We start from the raw sequence: 26,498 nt of genomic DNA, 5'->3' as shown, positions 1-26,498 counted from the left end.
GAAAGAAAAAAGGTAAGTGGAACATGTAAGCAAGTAATTTAATGTAGTACCTGGTTTGTAATAATGGGAAATATGATTTGGAGGAGTCTATGTCCCAACAAGACATGCTGTACTAATGTCCTACTAAACAGCTGCTATGGCCATAGCATCTGGCACTCTCTGCAGTGGGAGATATCACAGACATACTTCTCAGCTGTACAGATCTTCACAGAATGTTGACATTTTACCATCATGTATTGTCTGTTCCTCCTGATATCTGTACTTTTATGGCAAATAGCTGAGGATTGGATTCATCAGGTAATGACAAACACTTGAATTTAAGACTCTACATCCTTAAGAATATTCACCGTAATGCTAAATGTATCATTCTATTCTGGAAATGGTATTGACAATTCACCTACCAGCAGACTGTTACTGCCGGGACAGGACAATCATGGTACGGCTCCAGGTATACCAGCTGAGAGTTCCGGAAGTGGTAACACAAATTTTCAGGTTACACCAAATATTTTGTGTGTAAGTGATGGCAGTTTAGGCAGAATACCATCTACATCTTTAGTACAAGAAAGGAACACACCAGGGGATTTTTATGACTGGCTTAACCAACAAGTACCCTTTCAGCTTCCTGAGGGTACTCATATGAGGTCTGAAATCAACGACACCTAGAGGGAAACACTGGACAAATTACAGACTGCCTTGTTAAGGTACAAGACTTTACATTTAGATAATGTGTACTTGCATCAGTGTTTAAGCAAACACATAGTACCTAAGGCATTAAGAATTTTCAAATATCCCAATAATGTTGTGGAAGGCAGTGAATTCCACAAAGAGTTGCTGAATATTTTTAATGTTTGTGGCTTAGAAATTGTTCAAGCCATAATCAGAAACAATGAAAGGGAAATAAGCAAACTTAAAGAATTCATTGATTTGTACAATGAGCGTGTCACATCGGACTTAATGTTTAGTATTGAAATTGAAAAGAATAGATATGACATTAGGGTTCAAATTGATAAGAAATGTGATGATATAATCAAAAGAAAATATAAAAAGCTTGAACATGATATTAGAGATTATAATGATGGAATACAATACCCAGCACCCCCATGTACCCATTATAGTAAATTTAATCAAGGAAGGGATACACATCCAAATGCCCTGTCCTCCAATAGGGGAGTTTATGAGGATACAAGGGAACAAGCAGGTGGTCCAGATTTTAATGACAACAACCCTGAGCCCCTTCCTCGTAGGTCTGAAAGAATTCGTAACAAGAATTTAAATGGGAACAATAACCATTTTTTCAGGGGACAATACCAGCAGAGGGCAGGGGGATACAACAGGGCCTGGCAACAGTCTCAGAATTAGATATTAGTAAAGAGCAAGGGGATGAGTATGAAATAGTTACCCAAGATGGATTTCATATTTATAATTATAGCCACTTGGAGGTGACACAATAATTTTTTAGACCTTTTACTAAAGGCTTCAAATTTGTACCTAGTCAGAGTAGTAATTTAGCTCGGACTATTTTGGATGTTAAAACGTTCATTAGAAAATTACATTTGGAAAATATGTTTGGACATAATTCGATGGTAATATCCAACAATGGACTTAGAAAACACAGTACTTTCAATCCCCCTATATACTCTCAATTGAAAAACTTACAAAGCAGCATTGAGAAAAGAATTAGAAATAAACTCAAAGTTCATATGCGGGGGTCCAATTTGGAAGAGAATGAATGGATACTTCTCCAAATTCTGAGAAAAAATCCTAACATCCGGGTTATGGAGCCAGATAAAGGAGGGGGTATTACATTGATGGATAAAATCATTTATGATTGTAAAATGTATTCCATTTTGCAAGATAGTTCCAGACATAGTCAGGTGTCAGTCAATGAAATTAATATTTCGTATAAAAAAATTGACCTGGCCCTTAAAGATTTGTTTGACCAGGGAGTTATAGATCATGACACATATTCATATCTGGAAACTTCAACACCTAGGGTGCCCTCGATATTCAGGGTCCCTAAGGTTCTGAAAGATGTATCCAATCCCCCCCTTAGACCAATAGTGGCATCTCAAGGATCCAAGATTTCCCCTTTATCCAAGTTTTTAGACTGGAAAATGAAAAACCTTTGGGGCAAAGACACCCATTTATTAAGAGACTCATGGGAGTTTTTGTGACGTATTACACCTGGCTTGAAGGTAGCTAATTTCAAATTTGTTACAATTGATGTTGTTGACCTATTTTCTGTCATACCCCATGAGGTAGGGTTGGCTTGGATAGAGGAGGCCCTGAGGGGTACTTCTAAGGCTAGTGAAAATGATATTTTTATTATTTTAGAATTAGCCGAATTGGTATTGAAAAATATTTTTTTGTATTTACAAGGGGAATTTTACAAACAGGAATCTGGGGTGGCTATGGGAGCCTATTGTGCTCCCACTTATGCTGACATGGTTCTGTCTGTATGGGAAAATAAATCTATCCATAACAGTAAATATGTTGAGTTTTGGAATTTTTACACCCGATTCCTAGATGACATATGTATCTTCTGGACTGGTACAGATGAAATCCTCCAGGAATGTATTAATTATATTAATCAGAGTACTACTTTTTTAAGGTTCACCTATCAAGTGACCATGGATTCCATTAATTATGTAGATGTTTCTCTACATGTGACAGAGAATGGGTTTAAATCCAGTATATACAGGAAACCCACCTTCTCAAATACTTACATTAGATTTAGTAGTTTACATCCATTATATCAAAAAAGAGCATAGTCAAGGGACAATATGTTCGAGTTTGTCGCATGACTTCTTGGGAAGTAGATTTTTTGGAAGAGTGTGACAAACTCAGGGAAATGTTCCTGCAAAGGGAATACCCTCTGGAATTAATAATGGATATACAAAGGGAGGTATGTGACAACAGACAAGGGACATTTAAACCTGTTTTAGGAACTGGACTAATACAAACTACAATACCAACAGTTCCAGAGCAAGGTGAAGCAGGTTTTACATATAATAATATGTTCATTACCAATTTTAGTGACGATGCCTACACCACAAGAAATATAGTTGAAAGTGAATGGGCTAAATTTAATGACTATACGGATTTACCAAATTTAAAAGGGAAGACTATGAAAACAGTTTTTCGAAAGGGGTTCAATATAAAGAACTTATTAGAAGGTAACAACTCCCCTTCCATATTTTCCAATAAATCTAAGGGAACATATAGATGTGGGGCATGCCCACAATGTAAATATATTCTTCAACAACAGAAAGTATTTATAACAGCTAGGAAGAAATGGATAGAGGCTTATAATTATTCCAACTGCAATTTTCAGGGGCAAGTTTATGTAGCTCTATGTAAAGAGTGTGAAGGATTTTATATAGGCAAGACTGAGAGAACCCTCAAACGTAGGATATATGAACACATGAATGATATCCAGAAGGGCAATCCTAGAAATGCCCTATTCAAACACACTCTTTCATGCCCCCAAGCAAAATACCATTTTTTGTGGTAGAAATGGTGTTTAGGGAATCAAGGGGAGGCATACTGGCAAGGGGTATTTGAAGCTAACAAATACCCAGGTATGAATGAATATATTTCTATTGTTCCCTTGCTTAAGCTTAGAACAGCGAAATTGTGAAATAGGCATCAAGCAAAATATACACTTTATATATATTTTGTATAATTTTCAGTACTGTATTCTAATGGCAGTTTATATGATAATACAGTTTTATTTATCTGTTCAGTTTATATTTAAACATGAAAGTAATTGGTATTTATCAGTAATATATTTTCTATTTGGTTTTAAATTCTTTTACCATGAAAGGGATGATTTTAACATTGTATTTAACTGTATGATAGCATGTTTCTTTAAATATTAATTGATTTGTTGATTCAATTGATTAATTGAAAGGTTACAAAAAGGGAGGTGTATGCTCAGAAGATTTTTTCATCTGATGAAGTTTGAGTGCTACTCTTACGAACGAAAACGTGTGGTGATATTTAGCAACGTTAATGTATTAACAGTGAGAACGTGTTGTGGCAGTTTTCTACATTAAAACTTCGTTTTAACTGGAAGCTTCGTTCCCAGTTTATTATTCACAGGAAACGTGTTGTGGCAGTTTCTTGGTTTGTGTTTGGAACTCAGCTGTGGTTTGCTGCACTTGGTGACTGGATTGTGTTGTTTTTTTGTTATCATTCTATGAACATCCTATGTTTGTAACAGGAATATTACAAGTCTGTCCCTATTTATCCCCCAATGAATTTAGGCATTATCCAGATGTGATGCTATGAGAGGTTGTGAGGTGAAATCACAGCTCAGGAGCCTTACTCACCCTGGGAAAAGACAGCTCATATATGACAACTGCAGGGGTGTCTGTCAAACAGTTGTGACTGTGTCACTGCTAGGCCAGTTAATGAGATGTTTTCCATATCTATGTTATCTGTGATTATGAGAAGGACACATGTTTGCCTTGTAAAGCTAGGAGACCTATGGAAGGCATGTGCATAGTAATGTACTGTTGCAGACATATGTGCTGAACTGCATGTGTTATCTTGAATTAATAACATTCAACTGTACAATGTTCTGCTGGACAATAAGCACATTTGTGACTGATATCTATAGTCACATACACAAATGCCTGTGTTATGTCAACCAAACCATTGGCAGGTCTGTGAGCAATACAATTGTAACATAATAGTCTACTTATGACTGTTAGACATCTTCCAGGCTATCACAGTGATGTCAAACCCTACTGTGCATTCAACGTACTAATGTATGGTGCAAGTATATCAATACAGTATCAATAGTGATGTCCCCTTTGATACCCATTTATGTGTGTCATTGTCCAGACAAACTGCTGTAACAGGTTGAGATGTATGAATGAGTGGGAAGACTGTAACTACAGTGTGCCATACTAATATACAACAGAAATGTATGCCAGCTATCCCCTTTGCACATATATGTATGCTTATGTTCAGCTGGAAGGCACAATACTAAATCACATGGGTTTCATGCCATCAGGTACATAGGTTGTGCATATTGCACATGTGTGTAATATCAGTGTCAGTGCATACAACAGACAGAAATGTGTACAGCTACTGGTTGTTGCAGTGCCCTGACGCTGATATGGGTACTAGAGAAGGCATGATATTCAGCTATTAATCAGAGAAGTGTCCACCTGTGTTATGATCCTCTGTCCATGCCTACCACTACCAGCTATATTTACAGCTATATACAGTGGATATCACAAGTGTACACACCCCTGTTAGAATGCCAGGTGTGTGTGCTGTATGAGAATCAGACCACAGAAGATCACTTCATAATGTTTCTTATCTTTATTTGACCCCTAACCTGCACAATTCCACTGAAATACAATCAAAGGTGTTTCTAGGAAGGTGAATAAATATTGCCAAGTGAAGATGTGCCATGATGTTAGAGTCTAAACCAATACGGATAAATGCTGCAACCATCTCAAAAGGTGCATACACAACATATCAGTTTAAGGGTGTGCACACTCATTCAACTGGTTTATTGTACTGGGTATTATTTCCATATGTTTTCACAGACCTGATTGTTATGTTTTCAATTGAATTGTACAGGCTATACGTCAAACTATAGGTGGGAATTGTTATGAAATGAGTTATTGTGGTGTCATGTTCCAATTGCACAATACCAGACAGTGTATCAGGGGTGTGTATCCTTCATATCCACTGTAGCTATATGTACACAGCAGTACCTGACCTATATATCCAGCCTACACAAAGGCAGAGTAATCCCCTTTGGTGGACAGCAACAATACACAAACCACATAATAGGTTGCTACATTGGCTGTACAGAGACACGTAGGTGCAGGAAACATCTTTGAAACAAGTCCACCTATATCTGAACAAGCATGTAAGTTTACAGGTGACTTCCTGTAAGGCTGACTATGACTATGAATCAGACATAGCCACACCACCAAGGACAATTGCAACCATGTCTCCACATATGTAGTAAGTCTCAGATGAAACAACACAATTCACCCTGTACTGGGGGTAAGGAACACCTCATACACAAATGACATGGATATAGGCAACCTGCATCACAAAGGTTAGGTGGGAACATCACTGCCGTGTCCACACCAGTTGTACAGGGAGATATGCAGATCAACCACACTCCACCCCTCAGCAATGGTGAGCATGTACATATTGCCTACTGATGGCAACAACAGCATATCTCCATGGGGCACAATAACTTCAGTGTCTGCCACCTACATGACCTCAGACTGTCCCCATGATGAGATTTATTCAAATGTACAGCTATAGAACTGACAAATTACTTATCAGCAATATGTCTGTTATGCTCTAACAGCCTAGTTTTAAAACATCTGTCACTATCCGCATATAAAATATGTTACAAGGCCATCTAACAGCATTCTCTATACACCATCCTCTTGAATGTACAGACTTCAACATGTTTCCCAGCCACTCCCCTCAGCAGGAATTACAGCAGTAAATAATGATAGATACCTATCCACCTACTACTGTAGGACATCTGGACAAAGCCCGAAATAATTGGTGGACAGAAGCCCAAATACATGGCGATACATGAAATATTGCTGTTATACACTGAGAAAGTTGCTGGTGTTGCAGGGTTTGTTGTAACATTTCTTTTCTGGGGATATAAAGTCAGAAAAACAAATGGATGTTACCATCTACATAATGCAATCACCAGAGTATGCTCCTGGGTTGCCAAGGACAAAACCTGTCTGGGGAACAGCCCATACATAACAGGCTAACCTGTGGCCATTATCTGGATGGCCCTACAGTTGAGAGCTATGTAGAGACAGAACTTTGTCAGACTGAAACCCATGTGCAGACAAACCCTGTTGAACTAGCAGTATTCCAATCATATAACAGCAATACTCACATTCTTCCCCTAAGTCTTAAACCTTCACCACCGTTTAGTTGTCTTGTCTCCACAAGTCTTGTTGTAAGAAATAGTAGCTCACACAACTCCAGGATGTCTTCCTCACAAGTAAGTGACAGGGCCAACACCCACATGGAGTACTCATTTATAGGAGTGTCTTGCCATGACATTGGCTATTGGAAGAACTACACAGCTGCTGTGCATGCAGTTAGCAAGTGGGGAACACCAACAGGTGCACAGGTCATCATCTGGTCATGAGCATCACCTAAAAATCTAATTCTGCCAACTATTCAAACCAGCTCTATCTCTGTAGTGTACAGAGGGAGAGAGAGAGAGGGAGAAAGAGAGAGAGAGAGAGAGAGAGAGAGAGAGAGAGAAATAACAAATGAACCATAAAGTGGAAAATAGAAGAAAGAAAAAAGGTAAGTGGAACATGTAAGCAAGTAATTGAATGTAGTACCTGGTCTATAATAATGGGAAATATGATTTGGAGGAATATATGTCTGAACAAGATATGCTGCACTAATGTCCTGCAAAACATCTGCTATGCCCATAGCATCTGGCCCTCTCTGCAGAGGAAGATATTCACAGGCTTACTTCTCAACTTTACAGATCTTCACAGAATGTCCACATTTTAACGTAATTTATGTTTGTCTGTTCCTCCTGACATCTGTACTTTTCTGGCAAATAGCTGAGGATTTAATTAATCTGATAATGACAAACACTTGAGTTTAAGACTGCACACTTAACAATATTCACCATAATGCTAAATGTATCATTCTATGAATGTCCTTTTTGTAACAGGCATATTTCAAGTCTGTCCCAATATATCCTCCCATCAATTTAGGCATTGTCCAGATATGATGCTATGAGAGGTTGTGAGGTGGGATCACAGCTCAGGAGCCTAACTCACCCTGGGAAAGGACAGCTCATATATGACAACCTCAGGGGTGTCTATCAAACAGTTGTGACTGTGCCACTGCTAGGCCATTTAATGGGATGTTTTCCATATCCATTTTACCTGTGATTATGAGTATCACACGTTTGCCTTGAAAAGCTAAGAGACCTATATAGGGCATGTGCATAGTAAAGTACTGATGCAGACATGTGTGTTGAACTGCATGTGTTATTTTGAATTAATAGCATGCAACTGTACAGTGTTCTGCTGGACAATAAACACATTTATGACTGATATATGTAGTCACATACATATATACCGTTGTTATGTCAGCCAAACCATTGGCAGGTCTGTGAGCAATGAAAATGTAACATAATAGTCTACTTATGACTGTTGGACATCTTCCAGGCTATCACAGTGATGTCAAACCCTACTGTGCATTCAACATACTAATGTATGGTGAAGGTATATTAATACAGTATCAATAGTGATGTCCTCTTTGACACCCATTTATGTGTGCCATTATTCAGATGTACTGCTGTAACAGGTTGAGATGTATGACTGAGCGGCAAGACTGTAACTACATTGTGCCATACTAACATATAACAGAAATGTATACCAGATACCCCCTGAGCACATGTATGTATGCTTATGTTCAGCTGGAAGGCACATTACTAAATCACATGGGTTTCATGCATTTAGGTACATAGGTTGTGCATGTTCCACATGTGTGTAATATCAGTGTCAGTCCATACAACAGACAGAAATATGTACAGCTGCTGCTTGTTGCAGTGCCCTGACACTGATATGGGTACTAGAGTAGGCATGATATTCAGCTATTAATCAGAGAAGTGTCCACCTGTGTTATGACCCTCTGTCCATGCCTACCACTACCAGCTATATCCACAGCTATATACAGTGGATATCACAAGTGTACACACCACTGTTAGAATGCCAGGTATGTATGCTGTATGATAATCAGACCACAGAAGATCACTTCATAATGGTTTTCATCTTTCTGTGACCCCTAACCTGCAAAGTTCAATTGAAATACAATCAACAGTGTTTCTAGGAAGGTGAACAACTATTACCAAGTGAAGATGTGCCATGATGTTTGAGTCCAAACCAAGATGGATGAATGCTGCAACCATCTCAAGAGGTGCATACACACATATCAGTTTAAGGGTGTGCACACTCATTCGACTGGCTTATTGTACTGGGAATTGTTTCCATATGTTTTCGCAGCCCTGATTGTTATGTTTTCAATTGAACTGTACAGGCTATAGATCACACTACAGGTGGGAATTTTTATGAAATGACTTATTGTGGTGTCATGTTCCAATTGCACAAATACCATACAGTGTATCAGGGGTGTGTACCCTTCATATCCACTGTAGCTATATGGACCCAGCAGTACCTGACCTATATATCCAGCCTCCACCAAGGTAGAGTAATTTCCTTTGGTGTACAGCAGAAATACACAAACCACATAATAGGTTGCTACATTGGCTGTACAGGGACACATAGGTGCAGGCAACAACTTTGAAGCAAGTCCACCTATATCTGAGCAAGCATGTAAATTCACAGGTGACTTCCTGCAAGGCTGACTATGACTATGAATCAAACATATCTACACCAACAAGGACAACTGCAACCGTGTCTCCACATATGTTGTAAGTCTCAGATGAAACACCACAGTTCAACCTGTACTGGGGGTAAGGAACACCTCATACACAAATGCTGTGGATATAGGCAACCTGCATTACACAGGTTAGGTGGGAACATCACCACCCTGTCCAACCCACTTGTACAGGGAGATATGCACATCAACCACACTCCTCCCCTCAGCAATGGTGAGCATGTACATATTGCCTACTGATGGCAACAACAGCATATCTCCATGGGGCATAATAGCAACAGTGTCTGCCTCCTACATATCCTCAGGCATGTGCTCAGAGCTCTATCACACACCACAGTCAAACACAGACCTGTCACCATCCACACACCATTCACATGGAAGATGCCCACTGTCAACCCTCTACACAAAAATGAATAGAGGTTAGAGGATTATACAATCAAGTGTCCAACATTAGAGGGAATAAGATAGCTAAGGGACAGGCATATAATGCAAGCTGCTATAGCCATGACAGCTTGGAAGGTTTTGGTGTAGTGTGGATTATTTGCAAGTAATACCTACTATTGATGTGCATTTTTTCAACTGTATGAGTTCATGTGAAGTTTTTCCTGTTTATGTCTTCCAGGTAATATGCAGAATGCTTGCCTACCAGCATTCTCTGTTGGGGAAACAGACATCATCACCCAACATGTGATTTGACATTTTGTCCTGTCATTTGGATATAGAGCAGAAGATGTGTGGGAGAGGACTGCCCTGTGGAACAGTGTGGTCCACAGGATAAATGATGATGGTCTGCACAGCAGAAATTATGAGCATGTGCAGCATCGGGTCAGTGATCTAAAATGCCATGCCAATCAATGGGCTGCCGGTATAGCTAGGGACCAACTAGCTACAGGTGGGGGCCCAGCCATCCAGCCCCCACTGACACCCACCAAGGAGCTCCTTCACAACACTTGGGCCACACGCCGAACACACAAGCCATGACACTGAGGAAAGCATTGTGGAGGTAGGCTGCACACAGACACACCCACACACACACACACACACACACACACACATGCACACACACACACACACACACACACACACACACACACACACACACACACACACACACACACACACACACACACACACACACACACACACACACACTGGATGAGGAGCATGCAGGTGAGGGCCCAGTGGGGATTAGTACACTAATGTATCAGACATACATGTATCTGTATTGTACCTACATGCATGTGTCAGGTCCAATTCCAGTTATGGATGGGGTTTTCTAATGCACAGAGGTGCACATCTATGGTGCAGACAGGAAATTGTGTATTAATGCAGTTAGTACTGTAGATGTGCAGACCTGCTGCATCCATCCTGTGCCAAGGTCACATGTTCGTCTGCTGACAATAACTCCCTCTCACAGCTATCTAGGACCCTCTGATCTGCATATGGGACAGCAGCCTGAAGCTGGTGAGTATGACATTGTTCTGTTGTTGCCTGGCAATATCCCAGGCAATTGAAGCACATGCAATTTACCATGCACACAACCATCAGTAATAGCTATATTGCTTTATGTAATAGCTATATTGCTTGTTGTGCATGTTCACTTGTGCTGGGATTAACTGTATTGCATCACAGTGGTCACCACTGGGGCCTATCTGACATGAATTCAACATTTGTGTAGCATACCTCACAACTTGTCAGTGCCAAGACATCTGGACAGAGGCCAGCATATTGTGCTGGACAAATGGCCTAAGGTAGGGTCATTCATGGCACATTACTGGTATACATTGGATATAAATTGTGTACACACCCCTCTTAAGATGCAAGGTGTTCCTGTTACATACTAATTAGGACCACAATATGACAGTCCACACCTCTTCCAGCCTTTCATGTGACCCATAACAGGTACAGTTCACATGTAAAACCAAGTATCTGGACTCACATATTGCACCTACGAGGCTGGCCACCTGTGACGGCAGCAGACGTCCTATCAGCATGATGTTTCAGTCAGGTATGATACATCATGCTGCCATGTGTATCCGTACACTCACTGTGGCCTATTTTGCTATAATATCACATACATTGGCATTGTTAAGGCACACAGACCACTGCTGACCACTTATAGGTTTCAAACATATGGATATTCCAGACACATTTGTACAGAGGACTGTACAATGGTTTAACTTGCTGCATGTGAGGCAGATGCTGTTACCACACTATATACAGTAATGGTAGTGGGAGGTGGACACCAGCCATGTATGGTATACACATCAAAATTGTATAAGCCACACAAGATATGATCCTCGCACATACACAGTTGCCAGCATTAAGATTAGAACATCTGCCTATCTAGGTATTCCTAATATAGTTCTATGCAGTTATGAGACGTGTCACAGAGCTTGTACATGTCCACCTCTTCCAAAGGTACTGCTAAGGTGGATGACATAATCAGGTCTACTAAATTGGTGTGAAGGGAAGTGTAAAGGGTAGTACACAGGTCAAAAAATGGCATGAGCCAGACAGTACATGATTCATACACATGTACACACACTTGCCTCTATTGGGATGAAAACTCCTGCCTATCTAGATAATCCTACTATAGTGCTGTGCAGTTATGGGGCACACTACAGAGCATATAACTTTCCAACTCTTCCAAAGGTACTTCTAAGGTGGATGAAATCAACAGTTCTACTAAATTGGAATAAAGGGTAGTACACAGGACAAAAATGGTATGAGCCAAACAATACATGATTCACACACACATACTTGCCAGTATGGGGATTAGAAATCCAGCCTATCTATGTATTCCTACTAATGTGCTACGCAGTTATGAAACACACCACAGAGCTTATACATTTCCAACTCTATCAAAGGTACTTCTGAGGTGGATGACATCAACAGGTCTACTAAATTGGAGTGAAGGGAAGTTTAAAGGGTAGTGCGCAGGTCAAAAATGGCATGATCCAGACAGTACATGATTCACACATGCATACATACACACACACACGCACGCACACACACACACACACACACACACACACACACACACACACACACACACACACACACACACACACTTGCCAGTATTAAGGTTAGAACTCCTGCTTATCTAGGTATGTCTATTACACTGTTACACAGCTACCGCACATGCTACAGAGCTTACTGAGCTTTCATATGGCCAAAGCTGCTGATAACTGCACAGCTGTGGTAAAGTATTACAGGTGGTAGACAGTCTGCCTTCCATTCCACCAGTACATCATGCTAGTTCTTTCTGTCTTGCACTTCAGCTAGCATTATGGCTTGGCACTTCACCGGGTTATTGTATCAAGAAGTGTGGCACACTTGTGAGTCATCAGCAGTACTCGTTCATCACAGATGTCACCCCAGTGCTTACTAGCTATGTCCACCCCTGCTGGCATGTTTGAAGGGCAGTTATCTGTGCTTTCACCCATTAACCTGGTTCACTTGTCCATTCTGGAGCACTGTTGCAACTGCCCCATGTACACCGACAGCCCTCCCCTCTAAACTCCAAGCACTCAAACCTGTGAGGGTTACCCATACATCACCCAATGTGGACATATGCACTCTCCAACAAAGACTGGGCTAGCAGGTCAATAGGATAAGATCATCACCTGCACCACACCATGTGGAGCACATAGCTCACCATGACACCCACTTTGACAGTCATGACATACAGTGAAAAGCCACACACCCACCTTCCCAGAGGCACTCAATGGACATCTACCCAAACAGCACAGACCAGCAAGACAGACACCCACTCAGACACCACGACATGACACATGCCAAGGGACACATATTTAATCTACATAGTGTGCCCCCAACCTAAGCCCCTAAGGCTAACCACCTTGCAAAATACAGTGATCATGGGTAACCCAATACTGAGGTACACACATCCCACTCACTAAGTTGAATATGGAGTAGGTAGCAGCCAAATATCAATTACATGCCAGCATCTAACACATGACACAGCCAGTCATGTCACTCCACAACAACCATGAGTATCACTCCATATCCATGTTGGTGTGAATGACTTAGGACACCCCTCCCTGGACTACATGACAGGAGACATGGTTGAACTCTCTGATTATGTGGTCCAGGAAGGTGTGCCAGTAACCCTGGGCAGTGTACAGCTGTCACCCAGAATGATGCAGTAGTACTATCAACGGATGGTTAACTGCAACATTGACTTACATGTTATGGGTCATTCTCAGGGGATCCAGGACCTTTTTGCTTGGGATGGCATGATTGACAGAACCTAATGACTTGCGATGGATGTCCTACATCTGTCACTGCTGGGTTGCCAGGTACTGGCTAAGTGTCTTGCCACCCCTATAGTGCCTTATTAGGCAGTGTTCCTAATGTTATTACCACCATAACAGCTACACATGTATTCAGTCTGAGGGTCATGCTGCTCAACAGTGGACATCTAACTGTCAGGATGCAGTCACTCATAGTAGTAGTTGGAGTGGAGGACACATGTCTGCTGTAATGGAGAGGTGGTTAACAGCAGCAGACAAAAGACCTGCAGTATCAGGCTATGGTGCATTCCACACCTGTTAGCCCCCAAACATGGACCACACCACATCTCCACAGGTGGTGTTGTCTCCATATTCATTATGGATAGGAACACCTCCAGACTAGTATCCTATCATAATGCATTGGAGATACTTCTGGTACAACTGCCTTAGGGTAATAGTGCAATCCAGACCATAGCCTGCTATGGGTCCACATCTATGTCCCTAGACTGTCAATGCACATTCCTCAACACCCTGCCATCTCTCATGGTCCAACACAACAGTGACTTGTACGAGTCTTCAACTACCCCACCATCACCTGGGGAATGTAGCCAAGCACTAGTACAGTGGCCCAGCACTTCCGGGCTTCATCATTTCCATTGCCCTATACCAGCTCATACTGACCCCTAGTAGAGGATGCAACAACCCTGACCTGTGTTGACCACTTAAATATGGGACTGTTGTTTATCCCCAGATGTCAATCCCTGCATGGAGAGAGTCACACAGGCTGTAATCAGCATGGAACTCAATATGTCAGCCACCCCCCCGACAAAGATAACCACCTGCAAAAACCTTTCCAAAGCTGACTTTGCAGCCATTAAAACAGGGGTGGATGTCTTAACTGCACCCATGGTAATGGGAAGTAGCTGTATGACTGTGGAATCATACACATAGGCACTGTACAAACAGGTACATGAATGCATGGTACTAACCAAAGCCAATAGAATCCAGACACAATCCTCCAAACACTGGGAGACAATGTAATGGTCCCCTGCCATTACTAAAGTGTGCATCAGAAGGAGGACACTGTTAGAGGGAAAGGTGGTGTCACATGACTGTCAAACTCCCTTATTAGCCACAAACCCAACTTTGGATCCCTCATGGAATCCCCAACAGGATCAATGGCAGCAGAGATGCAGCAGACACTGACAACAGTCACAACAGCCTTTGATAGTTACATCAACAACCTCCACAGCATTAAATACAAGTCCTGCGAGTTGCTGCACAAAACTAATACCTATCCTGAGACAACAGATATTAGCCACAGTCTTGGCAACACATTCAGTGCCAGCTTTAACCCTCTTTCCCCCTACAAGTGATGTACTGAGTGAATGTGTTCTCACATGCTGTATCCCATTTCTGTTCTGGCATCTGTGTATCATCAGGATGTGGCCCTGCAGCAAGGCCACAGGGTATGGCAGTGTGGTGACACATCCACCATGTCATAGGCAGGGTACAGTATGTGCACGGTAATCCAGGGTCTGTAACACAGTGATTGCATATGCCTCACAGATTATAGAGCTGAGGGTTGTACATAGGTGTATGTTGATGCACAACATCTGTTGTAGAATGGAGAATGGTACATGTTCTGGTTTGGACACACCTCCAATTGCTAATAACCATAGCCAGAGGGGATATTCATAAACTAAACACACTGGGATTACTATTCTTACACACACACACACACACACACACACACACACACACACACACACACACACACACACACACGCATGCACACGCACACTCTGCCAGTACTGAGATCCATAGGTTCATTGCTTCATAGGTGTGTAGTAGGTGAATGGGCCTAAAGGCTATACAAGGCTATCCCAAGGGAATACCTTGGCATCAGGCCACATGACAATAGTCCCCAGTGTGGCTCAGGAGTATAGGCACTGGAGTGGTCCCCAGGGGTGGGTATTGTATTACCCATCCACTCATCCAGATTTCTATTGTGGGTGGCCAGTGATGTGCACTGCTTCCCATGTATGTGATCTATATTCCATAACATGGACAATGTCTGGGTTGTGCACATGTCCCACATGCATGTTCTTTGACATGTGGAAGTGTATTTTAGTCTCTGAGGCATATGTAGCATTCCTGACCTCATTTGGTGAGACCTGGCTATGTAACTGAGGTAGTGATTGCACATACATTGACAGTATGATAGCGGCATTCACTGGAGTTAGTGGCATTTGTCCATACAGGGCATGTGTATAAGGCATGGTATTCCCTTTATGGGGTAAGATTGCAGACTACAGTTTTTGCAGGCGTCCAGTGGGAAACATGGCAAAAGGGCCATTGTACACATTGATTGGGCTACTGAGGGGATGGAACAGGGTACCATGTCCTTTTACTTGCTGAATAACACACACTCAGTCAGGAGATGTAACACATCAGAGTACTTTCTGATGTCAGTGGCACTGTTGTGGTCAACAGGCATGTAGTTCACTGCAATCACACCGTGGGGACTATCTGTGAGGCAATATGCAGGGGAACTACCGATATAGTGGTGGTTGCCTAGCCAAGTGTGTTTGTGTATGATACGTGGGTGGAGAGTGGTCTCTGAGTAATGGAAGGGTTGCCTATATTGTTCACTAATCCATACTGTCATGTAGTCATTGCGCATGGCACTAGACATTTAGGGCTGTGGATTGTCTACACTAACCTCTTTAGTGTTTAACAACTGTTGGCCTTGTAATGTGGTCATTGTGACATATAGTAGGTCCTCAACATAATAATTTAGCAAAACCCACCCTCCAATTGATCCTGTTATTACACAATCACACCAACCCACACACAGGATACTGATGACAGACATGCACACACGCACTCACACTTGCCAGTACTGACTTTTAAACCTCTACCTCACTATATATTGCTACTGTAGTACACTGCATTTATCGCATGTGCCATAGAGCTTATAGGATGGATGTTGTCCCAAGGTACTTCTAAGGTGAGGAACATCACCAGCCCTTGTAAATGCTGACATTGGATGATGTAGTGGGTGAGAGATTCCAAAACATATTGTACCCTACACACACATTATCCAGGGTGAGGTTCAAACCTCTATCTAACTATCTTTTTAGACCATTATAGTACGCATTTACCACATACACCACTAACCTTACTTGGTTTATGTTGCCAACAGGTATTTCTAAGGTGGATGAGCTAGTTGCTCAGCATAATGCATCCGACGTTATCCAAGTGCAACTAACTCTGGGCAAAACTGCAATCCAAATTGTAGCTTTCTACAGATCCCCCACCATGCCCCAGGATTCCCATCCTTTTTTCTTGATGTACTGGAAAATATTAGGGTTCAACCAAACACCCTAATAATGGGTGACTTCAACTACCCCACCATTAACTGGGAAAACTACTCGTGTACCAACTCCTTAGCTCAACACTTTCTGGAATTCATAAACTCCAGTGCCCTGGATTAACTTATCCACACCCCCACCAGGGGCAACACTATGCTAGACCTAGTCATTACCAACATGAGTGACCGGTGTTCCACACCTGAAGTCAACTCCTCGTTGGTCCGATCCGAGTACAAGCTAATCACCCTTGATATCCACATCCCGCCCCCACCCCCCATTAAAAAAAACATGGAAAAGTTTTCTCCAAAGCCAACTTCATGCTTCTTAGGTCAGAAGTGGTGAACTTCATGACACCCATGCAGATGGACAATACAGTTACAACTGCTGAATCTTAAATCTTACACAAATGCACTCTATAAGCACTTACATGAGTGCATGGATCGTGCTATCCCAAACAGAAACAAGATGCTATCCTTCAAAAAAAGGAAGCCATTCTGGTGGTCCCCTGCCGTAAACAAACTTTACAACAGAAGGAAGAAACTGTTGCAAAAGAGAGTAAAATCCCATGAGTGGAGGAACTCCCTGGTCAGCCTCAGTAAGAAGGTGAGTTCCCTTATAAGATCCTCCAAAACTAGCTATGAAAACAAAATCACCACTAATTCTAAGGACAACCACAAAGCATTCTATAGCTATGTCAAGAATCTCAATGGCAACACCCAGATCTGCTCTGGGTTACAGCACAACGGCACGAAAATTACAGAACCAACTGATATTGCCAACATCCCGGCAGATAGGTTCAGTGCTAACTTTACCCTGCCTCTCCCCTAAAGGGCCCATATCTATACAGGAAGAATGCAGAGTTCTTGTAATCACAACTATGCAGGTAAAAGCTGCACTCTCTAAAGCTAAAAACACAGCATCCATGGGACTGGACAACATCCCAGGCTGCATTTTACATGAACTTCAGAACGAACTGGCTCCCCACTTAAGCACCATGTTCAATAATAGCCTTGCATCAGGATTTGTGCCCACTGAATGGTGCACAGCAACAATTATCCCACTCCACAAAGGGGGAGCCACCACTGATCCCAGGAACTATTGAACTATTAGCCTGACGAGTCTGGTCTGCAAGGCCATGGAACATATCATCATGGAACTCATAAACAAAGACATTGGTAACCTCCAAACTCTGGATCCCACCCAATTTGGGTTTGTGAAAGGCAGATAATGCCTCCTGAACCTGATCAACTTCTTTGATGTAGTCACCAAAGCCATAGATGAGGGTATGGTGGTTCCCATAGCCTATCTTGACTTTGCCAAGGCTTTCGACACCATACCCCATTCTGGAATTATCTGCAAAACTCACTAAACTAGGTATAAATCCCTACATCACAAGATGGGTTGCCAACTGGCTCACTGACAGAACCCACACTGTAAAAGTTGCAGACTCCAAATCTGACCTCAAAGCAGTGACAAGTGGAGTACCACAAGGTTCTGTCCTGGGACCTCTCCTGTTTGGTATCTACTTCTCTGAAGTACAGGCTAACACAGAAGGCCACTGGCTAATGAAGTTCACAGATGACTGCAAACTAGGAGCCATAGTCAAGTCCCCAAATGATGTGGACATCCTACAGAAGGGCCTTACTGAGACAGATGCCTGGTGTCAGAGCCATGGCCAAAAGCTCAATGCCAAAAAGTGCAGTGTCATCCCCTTTGGTAAAAACTCTGTACCCATGAACTACCACATTGGCAGCAATCTACTTAACACCAAATGTGTGATAAGAGACCTTGGGACCCAGGTGGACAGTAGTCTCTCATTTGATAGTCACATTGCCACAGTAGTCAGGAAGTCCTTCTATGTGGCACACCTCATCATAAAAGTGTTCTCATCTAGGAAAAAAGAGGTCATTGTTCCCCTCTACTCAACACTCATTAGACCCATTATAGAGTACAATGCCCCTTTTGGAATGTACCTCACAAGACATCTGCAGCAGCTGGAAAGGCCACAGAAGTACCTCACAAATAGGATTACTGGCCTCAAACAAATGCCCTACACTGACCGCCTCAAAAAACTCCAGCTTTACTCCATAGCATATCGCCTACTCCGAGGTGATCTCTGCCTAACATATAAAGCTATGTCAAACCCAGAGCTGTTGGACATGCTACACCTAAAGAAATCCCAATCCCTCCAAGCTACATACTCTAGGGACCTAAACCTTGTGACCACAATAAATAGAATATGCTGGAGGTATAGATTCTTGTCCCAGAGAATTCCCATACTCTGGAACATGCTACCCATCTATGTCAAGCAAAGTTCTTCATTAGCACTCATCAAGAAAAATCTTGATGAGTGGATGAGAAATAGGAAATACAACCCGGGGATCATTTCTGTGTCTCTGCTCGACAGTGGCACAGGAAAATAACTTTCTTGGGTGGCGTAGGCCAAGGAACCTTGTTGGCTAGGCTTATGTAGGCCCTTGGGCCAATAGCCTAGTACCTACCTATGAACCTATGATATATGCAGACCTGTTAAAGTCAGACACTAAGATATATACTGGGTGTAAATGGTGCCAAAATCTTTGGGGTACGGACATACATATGTACACACACAAACACTTGCCAGGGATGAGATTCAAACCCATACCTATGTAGTTATTTTTACTACATTGTTCTGCATGCCAAGGAGCTTACATATTAGACAGTTGTGTAAAGGTATCTTTGAAGGTGAGTGACATCAGCAGCAGTGCTAAAGGGGGGGGGGTAAGGGAAGTGTTGTAAGTGTGAATGACCACACAATAGGTCTCTACAAGGATACACACACTCTCTCACACATTCACATTTACACATTTGCCAGGATCAGAATTCCTACCTAACTAGTTTGCTACACTATAGTATTAAGCAGTTATCACAAGTGCCATGGAGCTTATATGTTGGACAACTGTCCAAAGATATCTTTGAAGGTGTGTGACATCAGCAGCAGTACTAAAGGAGGAGTAAGGGAAGTGTAAGTGTGAATAACTACAAAATCAGGTCTCTACAATGATACACACACTCTCTCACATAAGCACTCACATTTACTAGGATCAGGATTGAATGCCTACCTAACTAGTCTGCTACACTATAGTATTACACAGGTATCGCAAGCACCACAGAGTTTATATGCTAAAGATCTGTCCAAAGGTATCTTTGAAGGTGAGTGACATCAGCAGCAGTGCTGAAGAAGGGTTAAGGAAGGTTTAGTGAGTGTGAATAGCCTCAACCACACTCATCTAGAAACACTCACATACACTCACACACATCTTTACATTTGACATTACAACTGCTGCATGTATAAATATTTGTATTGTAGTGTTACACAGTTATCACAAGCACTACTGACACTATAGGGCTGAGGGCTAACCAAAGGTATTTCTACAGTGAATGACATCGGCATATCATGTGATGTAGGTCAGTGGTATGTGTAATGGGTGGGACAGGCCTCATAATGGGATTCTCTCTGTCGCTGTCTGTCTTTCTCTTCCCCACGTCTCTGCATGTGTATGTTTGACATATTTTGTTATGTTGACTTTAGATATGTGTGTGTATTCCTATCCAATGTGTGTGTGTGAAGTCTCAGTGGTGTACAATGTAGTGTGTGTGCACAGACAGCTGTGAATAACCAATATCTGTAGTCCACTCTGTTGTGAGACATGGACTTCATTTCTCTAAGTGTAGGAGCATGCCCAGTATGACCTTCTATATTGAGTGTGTGCATCTATTCCAGGGAGGGTTGGACTCCAGTTCAGGGTTTTGTGTGCTACAGCTACACCTAGCAAACTGTTTCTGCAGGATATCTGTAGATAGGGTGCCAATATGGAGACACAATGGGCTTAACATACAGGGGATACTGTAACTATTGCTGTCTAGCTTGTGTGACATGTTTGGTTGTAGCATAGATATTCTGACATATGTACTGTTTTACACTGTGATGTGTCATGTCATCAACTACTGACAGTTATCATTCTTTGCTCACAGTTATTTACCGGGAAATATAAGATGAATGTAGCTGAGACCAATATTCTGTGGCATATAGACTACACATTCTGGCACACACCTGCTATTGTGGAAGGATAGCTACAGACAACAGACTGCTGGTTCTGTGTAAATGGTCCAGCACCTTGTTAGTATGCTGGCTGGGGTTCTCCTCCTTGTGCTTTTCTCAACTTCACGGAATGGCCATATCCTGCTGGGGCCATACATCTCAGCTGTACAGATACACCCAGGTTATCCAGAGGCATGACTCATATATCTGGTCAGTTTACCTACACATTGTAGTTTACAAGCAGTTTTGTGGCTATTCATTCATGGGTTTGCAGTCTGGAGTAGTATGGGTGGACATTAGAGTTTCAGTCTTCACACACTCCATGACATCCATGCTTCTACACCCCCCCCACCGTTATTTTCTCCTCCACATAACATTACGTAGGCAATATCTCAGAGGCATCCCTATAGTCAGGGCTTTATCCCAGTAGTATTCATGGCCTGATCCACAGTCCTTGCAGTAGGACATGGGGAGGCATGCTACTGGCATTTGTCAACATGGCCTTGCATGTGCTTTCTGTTTACTGTATTAGGTTGTTAGTTGGGACCCCTTGACATTCCATACATTGGCACTATGCGTGAGGCATGGGCCTTTGCCAGAGGACCGTAGGTCATTTGAGAGTGCTGCAGGCCATCAGTTACTGCATTTCTACATGGGATTGTGTGTGGGGGGTGAACACCTGGAGACTTTAACACTTGAAATTACTGTACTGGTATTTCGGTTTCTCTGTTGGCTCCTATTTCATATTGTATTGTGACCTATCATGCAGACAGGAGATATATCAGTAGAGTACACATGTTAGATCTTAATGGCATATATTTCAGTTTCAGACTTCTTACCCTTCAGAACTAGACTTCAACTACCAGACCTGTTGTAGTATGTCTGTGTAGGTCTGGTGGGGGGCTGTTCACCATTGCCATCATTTGTGGGCCTTAGCCCAGATTTTCTTTGTGGTCATCTACACCTGTCCTGCTGGGTGAGGCTGGTGGTGGATATGTGACCCTCACTGACATCCATGTGTGTGACCTATTGACACCCACAGTTCTTTGTGCCATCACATGTGCTGCAGTGGGGGATATCACCATGTGTAGTGCTGCCTAGTATGTTGAAAACAGTATTTGTTATGAATTTCCTGCTGTCCCATATAGCTGTCTGCTGCTATCCCATTCAGCCACCCAATTCCCTTGCATCCCTATCATACATACAAGTATGAGAACATACTACTCCATTCAGTAATTGATAGGAAGGGTGACTTACCTTGTTGCTGGGCCAGTATTGAGGGCAGTGCTGGAGAGCTGACTAGGTTGGATGCACATAGTACACTCCTTGTACATGGTAAAGTTCAGGTAGTATCATGTTTGGCATCCCTTTTACTGTATGTGCAAGTAGGAGATAGGTATCATTCCCTGGGTCCCTACAGTGTCAGTGTGTGTGCTATGCATTGCCTCTTTGCCAAGGCCTGAGCATCCTTCTGCCTACAGGGGCAGGTTCAGGATGTTCATCCTCTGACTCCCTCTGTGCCTGTGCTGGCTTTGGCAATGGTGGGGAGCTGTGTGGCCCTGCCCTGTGCTGTTCCTGCTGTAGCTGTTTCTGCAGGATCATATTGTGTAACATGGCACATACTATGAACATTTGTGTATATGTAGCTGGAGAGTACTGCAAGGCCCAACCAGATATGTCAAGGCAGTGAAACCGTGACTTGATCATCCCAAACACATGCTCTACAATGATCCTGGTTTGTGCGTGTGCCTTATTATGGAGTTTTTGTTCAGATGTGTGTTCATTTCAGATGGGTGTCAGCCACAGCTCCAGTGCATAGCCAGCATCCCCCACTAGATGGCCATATGGGATGTCTCCCCTGACAAACACCTGATACAGCTGTGAGCAATGCCAGATGTGGGAGTTGTCATAGCTTCCAGGGCTGCCAGCACACACATTCATGATAATGCCCTGAGCATCAAACATGACCTAGCAGTTGATGGAGGGGAAGCCCTTGCACTTTATGTAAACCCTGCCCTGCTCACCGGGTGTTGATTTGATGTGGTTGAAAGTGCAGTCTATAGCACCAACTACCTCAGGGTATTCTGCTATACAGTGGAAGAGATGCATATGTGTGGTCAGCGCCTCATGGGCAGTGGGGAAATATATGTGCTCATTGGCATGTTGTATCATGGCATCCAGGAACTGATGGAGTACCCTGGATGCTGATGCCTGTGAGACCCCCCCCCCATGATGTCCTCAGTTGGCCTTTGGAAGGTACCTGTGGCTAGTATTCTTAAGCCTAGACGTACCTTGGTATCCACTAGAATGAGTTCCCCTCTATTAGTTCTGTGTGTAAGGCAAGACTGGCACTGCTCAACGATTTGCTGTAGAATGTCCCTATCCACCCTATAGTGCTCTACTATCTCCATCTCATGTAGGCACTGGTAGGTTACCCTGGGTCTGTACACTCTTCTTCTCCTCCTCACTGTGGGTCGGTTATCAGCATTCTCCTCCTCTCCACCCTCAGTCTCTAACATATATTGATGGAATAAAGCAGAAGCAGCCTCTAACATTTTTAGTTAATTTTGCCAGTTAAAAATCCTCCATCTATGTACACCGGTGGTGTAGAGTTTGTGGGAAAAATCAGTCCGTAGGGTGTTTGCATAGTTTATATTAGTGTGCTGGGCTGCTGCATGTGTAATTGGCTGATTCTGATACATTCCACCTGTCAGCTATGCTAGTTCTCCTTGACTGCCTTCCTATTGCTGTTTCCCCTTCCCAGTTCCTCCCTATTTAAGCCCCGAGGCACTCCATACATACCCAGTGCTCAAATGTGAACAGTGCCGCCATTTTCTCTTTTTTTTCTTTTTATCTTTTTTTTTTTTTTAAATCCCGGTGAGCGGCATGCACATCCATTTAATCTGTATACACAGTGCTCAGACACATCTGACACACCCCCTTCCTTAGCTGTGCTTAGCTAAGGGCAAAAATGGGCTACAGAGCTCTAATGTGCTTATAGCAAGCATGAAACACCCCCTTATGAAGTCATTCAACTCTTACAATTTCACTGTTGTATTGCTGCACCTACATGGTTAGGTACAAGCTGACACTTTGAGAAAATCTGTGATTCAATATAACTCCCCTGATTTGCATACCCCAGTGTGTAAGACGTTAGTTACTGGACTTAAATAGACCCTTTCCCCTTGACAACCAGTGCTCCCTGGTATTGTTTACATTCTGCATGCCACTGACTATAATGGCAAAATGCAGAATTATCTTAAAATTTACTTTTCTCATTTTTTTTTCAGCACAATCCCATTTGCGCACTGCTGCTCTAAGCTTAAACGGCCGTGATCAGCCAAAAAAAAAGTTTAATTTAAAAAAAAATAAACTGTCATTAATGCCAATGGCCTTATATTTGGCCATTGGCATGTGTGTTTGACTGTAATACATGCTTTCCATTAGCTGCCCTGCCTCCGTTTGTTCAGATGCAGAACTATATTTAGTTACTAAATGAAAACATTTCTGCTCTGACACTGTACCTGCATGGAGTCCAGCCAGCTTTGTGGATCACAAAATCACCTCATTTGCATGTTTTTTACCAGCAAATGAGGTGATTTGCATCCTGTACAGCTTTCCGTGCAGGAACAGTGTATGGCTGCTCATGTATGTGAAAACGGCACTTTCCTGGATCGCTTGGAGGCCATTTTCTGTGCAGGAGCTCCTACACTGTTCCTGCACAGAAGTCAGCCGTTCGTTAATCCCGATAATATGGTGTAATATTTACACAAAGGAGAAAGCAAAACTAACCAACATAAAAAGAGAAGCATCAAACATATTCAAAGAGAAATACAGGCAATGGAATGCAAACATGGAAAACTTTAAAATACAAAAAAATAAGAAGACAAGCAGGAAAAGTAGAAAAGAAGCTTAGTAATGGGAAAGTTAAAGAAATAGAAACTGAAATTATGGAGTATCTGCAAAGTGAAGATTTCAGTGTAGAAAATATAATTCAGAAAACAACGCAACAGGCTAGAGCAATTGATATCCAAATTAAGGGGAAACCAGTCGAATGGGAAGCAATTTGTCAGGTGCCATATGAAGATATTTTGGAGCCTTCCACAGGAAACCATAAACTTTCACTTGAAGCTGGACAGCAAGGGAAGAACCAGGAAACTGTGGAAACTCTAATGTAGTCAATGTTGAGGAGTGATAGGTCAATACGTTCCCATATGACAGTGCAACGGATGGCACAGGATGAAACTGAAGATGATGTGCCAAAGAATTATGCTATAGAACTTTCTATAGAATGCCTGCAGAAAATGGAAAACAAAACATGTGCCCTTAGTTTAGAAGAAAATGAGCTAAGAGAAGAGTTGTTTGATTTAATATATGTAGACATATTAGAAGCAAAGAAATAGACCGCAGAAGGTCAATAAAACCCAAATAAATCAGAAGTTTGATAAAACAAATGAACACAGTAATTAGTACTGCCCATAGAGATCCATGTAATGTAACAGTAGTAAACAGGATATATTATGTGCAGCTAAATTAATAACTGATAAAGCTCTACCACAAGAACACAGGGTAGTGAGGGAAAGGAAGGGGAGAAATTGAATACCATCATAGAAGTATCAAATAGAGAAAACTATTAATCAGATAAGAGAAGTGTCAGTGTTACAAGAATATAAAAGAGGGAACAGATCAACAAAAACACTAAGAAAGATAGATGTGATAAAAGCAATGCGCAGTATTAGAACAGACCAGGACCTATCATGCACTATTGCAAATAACAAACTAAAAATCTCAGCACAGGTGGAAAAACTTAGATACGCAGATAAATATAAAGGAAAAGGAAAAAATAAGCAATTTATTGATGACCCAAAAAGTTTTATAGAGAATTGGGTAACAAGGTAAAAGGAATTGAAAGACTGCCACAAAAAGAAGAAATATATACATTTTGGAGTAGTATCGAGAAAGATCCTGTGGAACATAACAAAGATGCTAAATGTATAGAAGAATAAAAAAAAGAATAAAAAATTTAAAGGTACATGATATGTAACTGTCAGAGAGATTGAAACAAAGTTAAGTAAAGCCTCTAATTGGAAAACTGAGGCCCAGATGAAATACTTAACTTTTGGTTAAAAGTATTAGCATCTTTGTGCAAAGATTTAGCTATGAGCAAGAACTGTTTATATGTGCACCCTGAACAGACACTAATCTAGCTAACAGCAGGAAAAGCAATGCTTCTACTTAAGAGTGAATCTGCAAGCTACCCTAAAAATTATAGGCCAGTAACATGCCTACCAACAATGTATAAATGTACACAGGAATTGATGCCAACATAGTTTATAG

This window comes from Protopterus annectens, chromosome 3.part1 (genome assembly GCF_019279795.1).
Source record: "Protopterus annectens isolate FY-2018-M chromosome 3.part1, PAN1.0, whole genome shotgun sequence".
NCBI classification, from domain to species: Eukaryota; Metazoa; Chordata; order Ceratodontiformes; family Protopteridae; genus Protopterus; species Protopterus annectens.
Note: the sequence above shows the minus strand (reverse complement) of the source record.